Source organism: Chenopodium album, chromosome 12, assembly GCF_948465745.1.
Source record: "Chenopodium album chromosome 12, dcCheAlbu1.1, whole genome shotgun sequence".
NCBI classification, from domain to species: domain Eukaryota; kingdom Viridiplantae; phylum Streptophyta; class Magnoliopsida; order Caryophyllales; family Amaranthaceae; genus Chenopodium; species Chenopodium album.
The window spans coordinates 17021163-17032644 of NC_137845.1; positions in this window are offsets into that span (position 1 = coordinate 17021163).

Below are 11482 nucleotides of genomic sequence, written 5' to 3' on the forward strand. Positions count from 1 at the left end.
ACTGCTGAACTAGCTAGTAGGCCTCCAACTTGGAAGATAACTTTGATGATGACTTTGATTCACCATCTTTTGACAGCGCCTCCATTAACTCGGAGGCGGCGCATTCAAAATTAAACTTTTCTAGAGAGTCCCTGTCAGTGGAGAAGGGGAAAGGATGGGCAGAGCCATCTACTTCGCGCCGGCTGGAACGTGCTCCTTATGACGGGGGACTTTGGGAAGTTCATTTCCAACAATGTCATGGGACATGGGTTTCTTCTCTCTGTGCCAAACGCTGTGGATAAAGTCGTCTAGCCAAAGAACGCCAACTACGATGACCAATGCTTTGGCTGCTATGAGGCGGCCATTCAAGCTGGTCTTCGCTTCCCTCTCCATCCGGCCATGGAGTGGATTCGAGATGGATACCAACTGGGTATCTGAAAACTAGCCCCCAACTCTTGGGTCAACATCATGGGCTACGTTGCCGCCTATTAAATAATGAAGGTAGATCCCTACTTTGAGGCATTTGCTCACATGCATTATCTGAGCAAGATTCCTCAAACAAGAGGCACTAGATGGTCTAACCTTACTAGCCAAAAGGGTTATATGATGGCGGTGGGAAAGGAGCCGAAATGGAAGGACTTGAGAAAGAATTTTTACATAGTCTCCTCCCCCAACCTCTTGCGCAATAAGAGATAGAATCGGTGGAACCGGAATCCTCCTCTCCTTGCTGGGAAGAAATCCCTTCTGCCTGTCCCAAGGCAGGCGCAGGAGGAGATACTGGATCGAGGCCTATTTATTGTGGCTGTTCGAATTAATGAAGAGATGGGAGAGAAGGAAGTAACCCCACAAAGCTACATTACCCGTCATGAGTGGCTATGTGACTGGACATATTTGGCCGCTTGTGGTCTTAGTACTGAGAGGCCAAGAGGTAGTAGGCCACTTGGTTTTATTTTACTTTATTGTTCTTGACTTTTCTATAGTTTCTAACTCTTTAATTTTTTGTGGCGACCAAGCAATGGAGAAACTCTCGACCACTAAGAAGCCGGCTGCACATTCTGCAGCTTATTATCGTTCGTCCATCCTGAGCAAACGGACTAATGAGAAGCAGCCGTCAGGCGGAGCTCCTAAGATGAGGAACTTTCCCACTATACTTTGGTTCATGTTTCTTGAGGCCGTATTCATATTAACTGGCGGTTTCTATACAGGGCGAATCATCCAAACCCTCTCCCTCAAAATAGCCAGACCCGAAGCTTCAAAAGAAGTCGGGTGGTGATGTTGGCAATTCTGGCAAGCCTAGAAAACACATATCCCATAAACCCAAGAGAGTCACAGACGGCCCCCGCCCTTTTATTGATAGGGTTCCCAGTAAGCCGAATGCCCAAATGGTGTCAAAGAGTGGCAAGCCACTCACTACTGTTGTCGGCTCAGCAAAGGGCGGGAGTAAGGACGCCAAAGAGGGGGAAGAGGAGGAAGGTATAATCACTAACCTTTTACCTTAGGCTGTTGAGTAACGTAAACAAACGCCTAGTACCTCAAAAGGCAAGAGACCTTTCGTCCAATTTACTTACAATGTTTGATTGTGCAGAGAACCCTTAGAGGTCAACTGTCCTTCTGATGGCCAAGAAGATGCTGAGGATCCTGAGGTCAAGGCATCCGTGAGAGAAGTCGGCACCCTTAACCTCGACGCCATCTTAGCGCTTCTCTGTGATGTAATATACTTATGATTTTTTGTTTGTGATTTTTCATCTTAGGTGATGCTTATGGGAGTTTAATATTGACCATTCTCAATGTTGGATGAATGCAGGTTATGCTGCGCGTGAATGGGCTTAAAAAGCCGATTAGCGACAAGTCCAAAGAGGTAACGACTGCTCAAGCTAGGGCCACCTCCTCATTAGACACTACTCAGTTACAGATTGCACAAAAAGAACTACTGACACTTGATATGATGTACTCCTAGGCGTCTGCAAATTTACAAGTCAAGCAGGACTTGGATGTAGTGAGGGGGCAGATTACCGAGCTTCAAGATGAGATTAAGGCCCTCAAGGCCATGCTCGAGCCCCTTGATGAGGCGAACAAGAAGAATGAACACCTGCAGGGCAGGTTGATAACTCAAAGGCCGACTATAGAACCAAGAGACCCAGCTCAGGTCTAAATAGAAGTCTCTGGCAGAGGAGGACAAAAGGACCTAGTCAAACAAATGATGGCGGATATAACTCCCATGAGGATGGCTTGGAAATCATTGAAGCCGGACTCTGACTAACAAATTTAGAAAATTAAGTTTAACGTAGCCAATAATGAGTTTAACGACCGGCTCATGAAGCAGGTGGACGAGGCGGCTAGTGGTGTCGAGGATTCTGACACATCGGAGGATTCGTCCTCGAGGGATGATGATGATCAGGAGGAGAAAGGAAACAACAATGGACAACCACAAGGGGGCAACAAGGATGATGCGTCTGTTGATGCTAAAAACCTCTCCTGATCCTTTTAAGCTTTTTAAGTATCATTCTGTGGCCAAATGGCCAAGTATTTCTATTTCCAGCCTACGTGCTGAGAATTTATGTATCTTTACCAACTAAGGGGTCGGGTAATTCAATAATTTCTCCCGATTTTACCGGTTAACTCTTCCAGTCGTCCATTGAGGCGGCTGTTTAATTTTAATGAAGCATCCGGTCAATCTGACCAGTTTTGACTATATTGACATCTTGCTTTAAATTTTTTAAAATTTCTATTTTGTTTGACATGTATATATTTTTTTTTGGTAAATTAGAATTTCATTACCAAAAGAGAAAAAAAAATTAAAACTTATAGAAAGCTAAGTTGCAAAACCCAAACTACACAGCCTGAAACAAGCAACCAACCCCAACTAGTTCCTGTGACTAGAATTCCACCTTCTAGGAAGGGTTCACCCTAGAAACAGGAACTAGGTCTGCCCCCAAAACTTCTAACCACCTTCTAGGAAGGGTGAAAGAAGCAAGGAACAGGACAGCAACAAAACAACCCCAAGGCCCTCCTAGACTCAGTTATAACAAACAAAAGGACTGGACAAATAGGCCATACAACACAAATACAATAAACAAACAGACATAAAAGCTAAACAAGCAAGAGAGAGCAATCTGTCTCATTACATCTACAAGCCATGTTAAAAATAATATCTCTAACAGCAATCTCAACATGTTTACAAACACCATTAAAACCACTAAGTTCCTTTGAATCCAGATGCTGTAAACTGTCTCAGCAAAAGCCATAAGCAGCAAGCTTCCATTCTTGGCTCTGCATTTCTTCATTATCAACTTAATTTCATCAACAAACTGCATGATCTGTCTATGGTATTGCAGTACCTTCCGAACAGCTCTCCACACTTTCTGAGAATAGTTACATTCAAAAAACAAGTGTTGAACTGTTTTAGTCTTCTGCACACAAAGAAAAAAGACTAGATCACAAGAGATATTCCAAGACAACAGCCTATATTTTGTAACAAGTCTGTTCCAAAGAGCAAGCCACAAGATAAAAACACTTTTAGGGGTAGCTCTATTATTACACACAAAACTTCTCTACTCCACTTTTTGTCTTTGAGGGTCTGAGCAAGGCATAAAGCTTCTTGATCTTCATAACATGGCCTTGAACAACATTGCCCTACCCTCCAACACTATCTACCACCTTCCTACATTGCAGAATTTTCCGAAGAACCCGAGAACACTTCTGAGGAACAGGAAAATCCCAACAATTCCTTTCTTTGAAATAGTAGCTGTGAACCCATTTCACCCACAAGCTATCTGCTTTATGAGACAAATCCCAAAGCAAATTGGTCACAGCTGCTTTATTCCGAAGTGGGAGAGAAAGAACATTCCAACCCCCACTCACCTTGAGCAAACAAACTGTAGCCCAAGGAACAAGGGCTTTCCTTTACAAATTAGCAGTTCCTGTCCAAAGAAAGGCTCTAAATCTAGCTTCAATTTCTTTAAGAATCTTCTTTGGAAGGATGAAGATCTAAGCCCAATATGTTTGGATTCCAAACAAAATCCCCTTAAGCAATTGGATCTTGCCAGCATATGAGAGATGCCTAGCAGCCCAACTTGTGATTCTAGAAGTAACTCTCTCAACCAAGGGTCTACATTAGTTAATAGTTAACTTCTTTGAAGAGAGAGGCACCGTAGGTACCTAAAAGGAAGAGTGCCTTGAGAAACCCCAAGAACTTCTCTTAAGAATTGCTTATCATCTTCATTGATACCCCTAAACACTTCACTCTTATCCAGGTTTACAGAAAGTCCAGAGGCCATAGAAAAATTTTGAAATGCTTGAAACAACAACTGAACAGAAACCATGTCAGCTCTAGCAAACATCAGCAAATCATCTGCAAACATAAGATGAGTAATACCCAGCTTCTCACACCTTGGATGACAATTGAAATTAGGATTTAATCTCAACTCATGCAAGCAACTTGTAAGATATTCCATCCCAATGGCAAATAAAAAATGAGACATAGGATCTCCTTGCCCTAGCCCTTTCTTTGCCTCAAAAGGAACACTAGGGAACCCATTTAACAGGATTGAGAAGGAGACAGAGGTAATACACCCCATAACCAAGTCAATAAACTACCTAGGGAAACCCATCTCTTCAATGACAGAACCTAAAAAACTCCTTTCGAGAGAGTCATAAGCCTTTTTCAAATCTATTTTAGGCATGCATCTAGGGTTAATAAATCTATGGGAATACCCTTTAATTAACTCAGTTGCTAGAAAGATATTATCCCCAATATACTTCCCTAGAATGAACCCTGCCTGAGCTTCATCAACAACCTCTCCAATAACTTGAGCTAGCCTAGCTGTCTTCACTTTAGAAATAAGCTTATAGATCATAGTACAACCAGCTATGGGCCTAAAATCTTTCACATAAGAAGGATTAGGAAACTTAGGCACTAAAGTTATTGTAGTGCAATTCCATTGCTTCTATATATATATATATATATATATATATATATATATATATATATATATATATATATATATATATATATATATATATATATAGTGCTCGACTACTCGTATTTTCCCTATTCTATGCATACCGTTGCGATCATTGATGATGATAACGCATTTTCACCAATTCTTTTATTTGTCCCAAGTCTAACGAAGTGAATACCATTTATTGTTTATGTAATTTAGTACTTCGAAGGTAATCACACTAGACTTTTCATTGAGATGTTTGTTTTATATTTTTTACGATTATGTGTTAATTCTACGATTTGTATGATCAATTTTCGTATATATATTTTTTAATATGTCGTGATATATGATCAAATTGTCGTATTATTTTGTTGTATTATTGATTATATTGATTGTTTTTTTTTCTTTATTTTTTTTTTTTTTTTTTTTTGACAATAGCAGAATTTATATTAATATTAAAAATCAGAGTTTACAACCAAACTTACCACTACCGCCTTCGATCTTAAAACAACATAAACATAAATATGGCTTTAAACATTTAAGCCTTTACCATTCTTGACACTAAAAACATTAATACATAAAGGGAGTTAGATGGACAAGTTGCAAACGAGGACCTTCTTATCGAACAAGGAGCAAATACAAACTTCATAACACTGAGAGAGTGACTGATAAGAGTATTGAAACTGTTTGATCATGGCGGCTAGCTTTACCTTACTTGACGGGATCAACTCATCACCAAGTAAGATCTTCAAATAGGTCACTTGCACATATGACCTTTCAATCAAAAGTTGTCCTTGTTAGCAAGATAACTCTGATAACGTCGAGGCTCGAGAAATCCCAAAACAAGTTTGGGCGCCTGCTTCAGATAACAATTTTCAAGTGTAATGATCACAAGAATCATTACAGACAAGGGAAAAGGAGGACACCAAATACTAAACCAACAATATACACACAACATCACAACCATGGCCAAATTCTTGTTCAACCTCCCAACACAAACCGTACCACTTAACTTTCCCATTAGAATACAACTAAGACCCATAACATAGGATCCTAGCTTCCTCTGCCAACACTGCCCCTCAAGACAAAACTCCAAACTAAGAGTATTAAAAAACCAAAAAAAAGTTTAAATGAACAATAAACAAACTTAAGAAGGCAAGCAAACTCTGATTAAAACTAAGACAAAAGAAACTTAGGTGAGAAGAACAAACCAAAGGTAGAGCACCAGTCAATACCCAAAACCCAAAAGCCAAAAGCAAAGAACTTCAAAACCCTAGCCCTAACTTCACCATTTCCGTCATGATCCACTCTTGACGGCAGTGTTAAGCCTAGCCTTCCGGCGCAAGGAGCCACAAAACCCTAACCCTAACTTTATCGTTTCCGTCATAGTCAAAATTACCAATGACCTTTTGACGGCGGCGTTAGGCCTAGTCCTTAGACCTTGTTTTGCCGATGAAATCTTTTGATACAAATAGCTTCCACTCTAAAGTGGAAATTGCAAGGAATTTCAAGGTACCTTATAGACCAATAACAAATCTCCCCGGCCTCCAAATCTTCTTAACCAAGATAAAGTCACAAGAATGAACACCCTTAGAATAAAAAACAATCGATTTTCAAAATAAAAGGTTGAGGGTGTTGGCTATTTTTTATGAGGTAAGACACCAAAGAAGAAATAAGGGGGGTGAAAAGAGAGGAATAGAAGAAGAGGAGGATACTCGCCGGAGTACGGCCGCGGCGCCGGAACTCCGGCGAGTACCTAGGGTTTTAAAGAGGAGGGAGTTAAGGGCAAGAGGAGAGAGAAGAGAGAATTTCTTTTCTAGAGAGAAGTAGTTTCCTTAATGATTATATTGATTGATTGTGTATTATTTCTAGGGGTTTTAATGTTGTTTTTATAGGGAGTATTGTTTTATCGAGGTTTTAGGGTTGTTAATGCAGAGTGTTATTTTTGGGTTGTGAGTTGATTATATTTGGGTATTAGTTTCATTTCCCTATAAGAGTTGAGATATACTATGATTCAATTGAGTTCGAATTGTTGTATTATTTGGGAACATGTGCCATTGTTGAGATATTATATGTAAATGATTATTTGATCAAGTATGAGATCAAAAGGTTGAGAATGATTATTTTGTTTTTGGTTTGAGGCTCAGCGTTATAGACCTTAGTCCTTGGCATGTTGGTAATGAGATAATGATCATGAGTTAAGAATGAGGTACAATCTTTATTTATATTTTTCTATGGTCCTCTACAGTGGGGTTGACCCATATGTGGTCTAGTTTAAGGTATTTTTCTGGTTATTGAGAGTATTCAAGTTTTTATACTTGTGGTTTGTTATTCGAATTACCTCATGTCCAAGGCTAGGTATAGAACAAAGAGCATGGCACACTTATGGGTTATATGAGCTAATTGAGTAGAGATTCATTTTATTATTGGAGGTTGGGTTTGACAAAGGTTGCTTCTAGAGTACAATGTGTAATGTAGTTTTAAACTACATTATTTAATTGAGCTAGTAATGTTGATTATCCTATTATACTCTGTATTCTGATATGTGGTGATTACTCAGCTTTTTGCTGACGTGTGTGTTTGTTTGTTGTGTTATCTATGTTTACGGCCATGTCTTTTTCTTATGGTGGCTCTGCGACGATCTATTTTGGAATTTGTCTTTAATGGTGAGCAGTCAAGATTCTTTAAGCAGGTTGATCAAGTGATCGTAGCTAAGGGAGCTCAAGTGATCGATTAGTGTTGTAATAATGAGTTTGTAAAGTTGTATAAATAGCTCACTTAGATTATTGGGTTGTATTATTGGGATTTTGTAAGCCTTAACACTTGAAATGTTGTCGAGTGTGGCAGTAAGACCTCCAATTTAGGTGTATGCTTCCGCAATTTTATTTTAAGGTTGTCTATTTTTCCTTTATATATTGTTTATTATTAGTTAGTAAATCGAGGGTGTTACATTCAAAAATCCATCTGTTTCTAGCTATCCATATTGCCCAACAAGTAGACATGAGTAAGTCATGGTGAGAGCTATGCAGCCCTTCCATTAAAATCGAAGCCCGCCCCGTAAAATCATAGCATTTCGCTCTCTTATCCACCTTAATCTCACACTTACCCCAAATCAATCTAGCAATAATGCAATCACGAAGACAATGTAACACCGTCTCTTCTTCAACACCACACAAATTACATACCCCATCGCATCTTTGAATCCGCTTACCCAACTCTTTCGAGGTAGGAAACGCACCCCTACAAGCACGCCAAAAAAATATCTTGATTTTTGGTATTGTATTTGCATTCCAAATGTTGTTCCACAAAGACGGATTCCCCGAAGAAGCAGCTTCATTCTCATCCAAAGACTCCCCCCATATAGCTCAGTATGCTGAACGTATAGAATACTCACCATTTTTCTCCAAATCCCAACACAAAGAATCTTCAGACAATCAAAAGCTCAAAGGGATGCTTAAATCTCTGTCACATTCAAATGGCAAGAACAATTCCTTAATGAGAGGAATGTTCCAAGAGGCTGTGGACAGATTAATAATATCACAAACCTTCACCCCCCTCCTCGCATCATCACATGGAGATATAATTTTCCTTGTTTGAGTCTTCGAGATCGAAGGGCCATCCCAAATTTGAATATTAATCCCATCACCTACACGCCACTGCATTCCCCTGTTAACAACCTACTTCGCACCCCAAATCCCTCTCCAAGTATAACTTGGATTAATCCCAAGCTCAGAGCTCAAATAATCTCCTCCCTTATAGTATTAAGCTTTCAAAACCCGAGCTATTAAGCTATTTGGATGTTGTAATAACCTCCAAGCCTGCTTCCTCAGCAAAGCTGCATTGAAACTCTTAAAGTCCCTAAACCCCAAACCGCCAGCTGCTTTAGGCTCACATAACTTCCGCTAAGCAACCTAGTGAATTTTTCTTTCACCTTTCTTTTGCCCCCACCAAAAATTTAGAAACCAACTACCGCGATTCATCACAAAAAGAAGAAGGAAATTTGAACACACTCATCGCATAGGTTAGGATAAATTGGGCAACCGCCTTAATCAGGACCTCCCGACCCGCCTTAGATAATATTCCACTCTTCCACCCTTGTAGCCTTTTCCATAATTTCTCACGAATGCCCTTCATAAGAACCCTCTTAGACCTCCCTAGAACATTAGGAAGCCCCAAGTATTTATCATGATTATCCACTCTCTACACTCCCAATAAATCTGCTAACTTACTCCTCTTTGCCTCCGAAACCATCTTACTAAAGGACACCATCGTTTTACTCAAATTCACCATATGTCCCGACGCCATCTCATAACAGTGAAGGATCTCCCGGATCTTATTAACCTCTCCCACATTTGCCTTTGAAAAAATAATACTATCATCCGCAGAAAGTAAATGTGAGATTTTCGGAGGAGACGGTGTAACATTAACACCATGCAGACTACCATTTTCAACAGCGTTATTCAACAACCCAGACAAAGCCTCAGCACAAAAAATAAACAAATAAGGGGATAGAGGATCACCTTGACGTAAACCCCTTGATGGAGTAAACTCCCCTGAAGGTGCCCCATTTATAAGAACAGAGTAGGAAATTGAAGAAATACAATGCATCACACGATCCACCCAGCTCTCTGCTAACCCCAGCTTTAACATAACTGCTCTTAGGAAGCCCCACTCAACCCTATCATAAACTGTGGCCATGTCTAATTTTAACGCTAATGAACCACCAGTACTTGTCGAGTTCTTCATATGATGAAACACTTCAAAAGCCACCAAAATATTATCTGTATTTAATCTCACCGGAGTAAAAGCAATTTGATTCAGAGAAGTAATATCAGAGAGAAATAATTTCAGACGATTTTCCAAAACCTTAGTAATAAGCTTATAAACCCCATTTATTATGTAAACACCATACTTTTGTCATTGTGGACTTAAAGGCATCAATATTATATGGCCGATCAGTCACCAGTCTACCAATCAAGAGAAGATGGAATTTATCCTTTAAAGGCATCGAGTTTACCGTCCCAAGGTCCACCACTCCTCCATCTTCATCATCAAGTTTCAAGTTCGCGTTGCGATCCAGAATATCATCAGCCATGGCGGAATACAAGTAAAGAGAAGAACAATGAAGCCGTCGAAACGGTAGCCAAACCTTACTTTCTAGAGAGAAAACCCTTTCTTTCGAGGGAGTTGAGTATAGTATTTTTTTGTATTATATTCTATTATTTGATAAAAATCTAAAACCCTATTTTAATTTAAATAGAATTATATTTTTTTTAAGCATATATAAATTATTTTAACCCTATTAAGTTTTTTATACCTAAATAATTTTGTGCAGCCGTTTTCATATTGAAACTCCTTTCTCTTTACATTTTATCCATGGGTTTATTGTAGCAACCCCATATGTGCAATTAATCTTTATAATCTCCATGATAACATTATGATCAACCAATTACTTTCTCTAAACTTACAAGTCATGTACGTGAATTGTTTGCTAAAGGTGAAGGTGGATTATCTTGCTTAATTCTTGCCTAATTACTATCGAAAGGTAATCACACGACCTTAATTTTTGGATTTGTTTGATTATTAATTGTTATTATTAATTGTCTTCGTATTGTTATATGTAAATTTTATAATTTGTGAATTATATATGATCATGATTTATATATATACATGATTAGTGAGTGTTATAATATGATTGTAGTTGTCGTGTTATTTTTGTGATATTGATTGATTTTGTTATTTTTCTAGGGTTTTTAATGTTGTTGCTATAAGGAGCATCGTTTTATCGAGGTTTTAGGGTTGCTAATGCAGAGTATTGTTTTTGGGTTGTGAGTTAATTATATTTGGGAATTAGTATTATTGCTCTTTACGAGTTGAGTTAATTTATGAATTGAGTACGTCATGTCATATTATTTGGGAACATGTGCCATTATTAAGATATTGTTTATGAATATGTGAATGATTATTTGATCAAGTATGACATCAAAAGGGTTGAGAATTATTATATTTATTCTTGGTTTGAGGCTCGGCGTTATATACCTTATTCCTTGGCATGTTGGTAAGAGGATGATAATCATGAGTTAAAAATGAGGTATGATCTTTATTTATATTTTTCTATGGTCCCCTACAGTGAAATTTGGCTCGTATGTGGTCTGGTTCAAGGTGTTTTCTGGTTATTGAGAGTATTCAAGTTTTTATACTTATTGGTTTATTTATTCGAATAACTCATGTCCAAGGCTAAGTATAGAACACAGAGCATGGCACACTTATTGGTTATGAGTTAATTGAGTGAAGGTTAGTATTATTAATTGAGGTTGATTTGACAAAGGTTATTTCCAGAGTACAGTGTGTAATGTAGTTTTGAAATACATTGTTTCACTGAGCTAGTAATGTTAACTATTCTATTATTCTTTGTATTCTGATATGTGATGATTACTTAGCTTTTTGCCGACGCGTGTGTGTTATTTTATTGTGCTATTTGTGTTTGCGACCATGTCTTTTTCTTATGGTAGCCTTGCGACGATCCATTTTGGAATTTGTCCTTAATGGTGAGCAGTCAA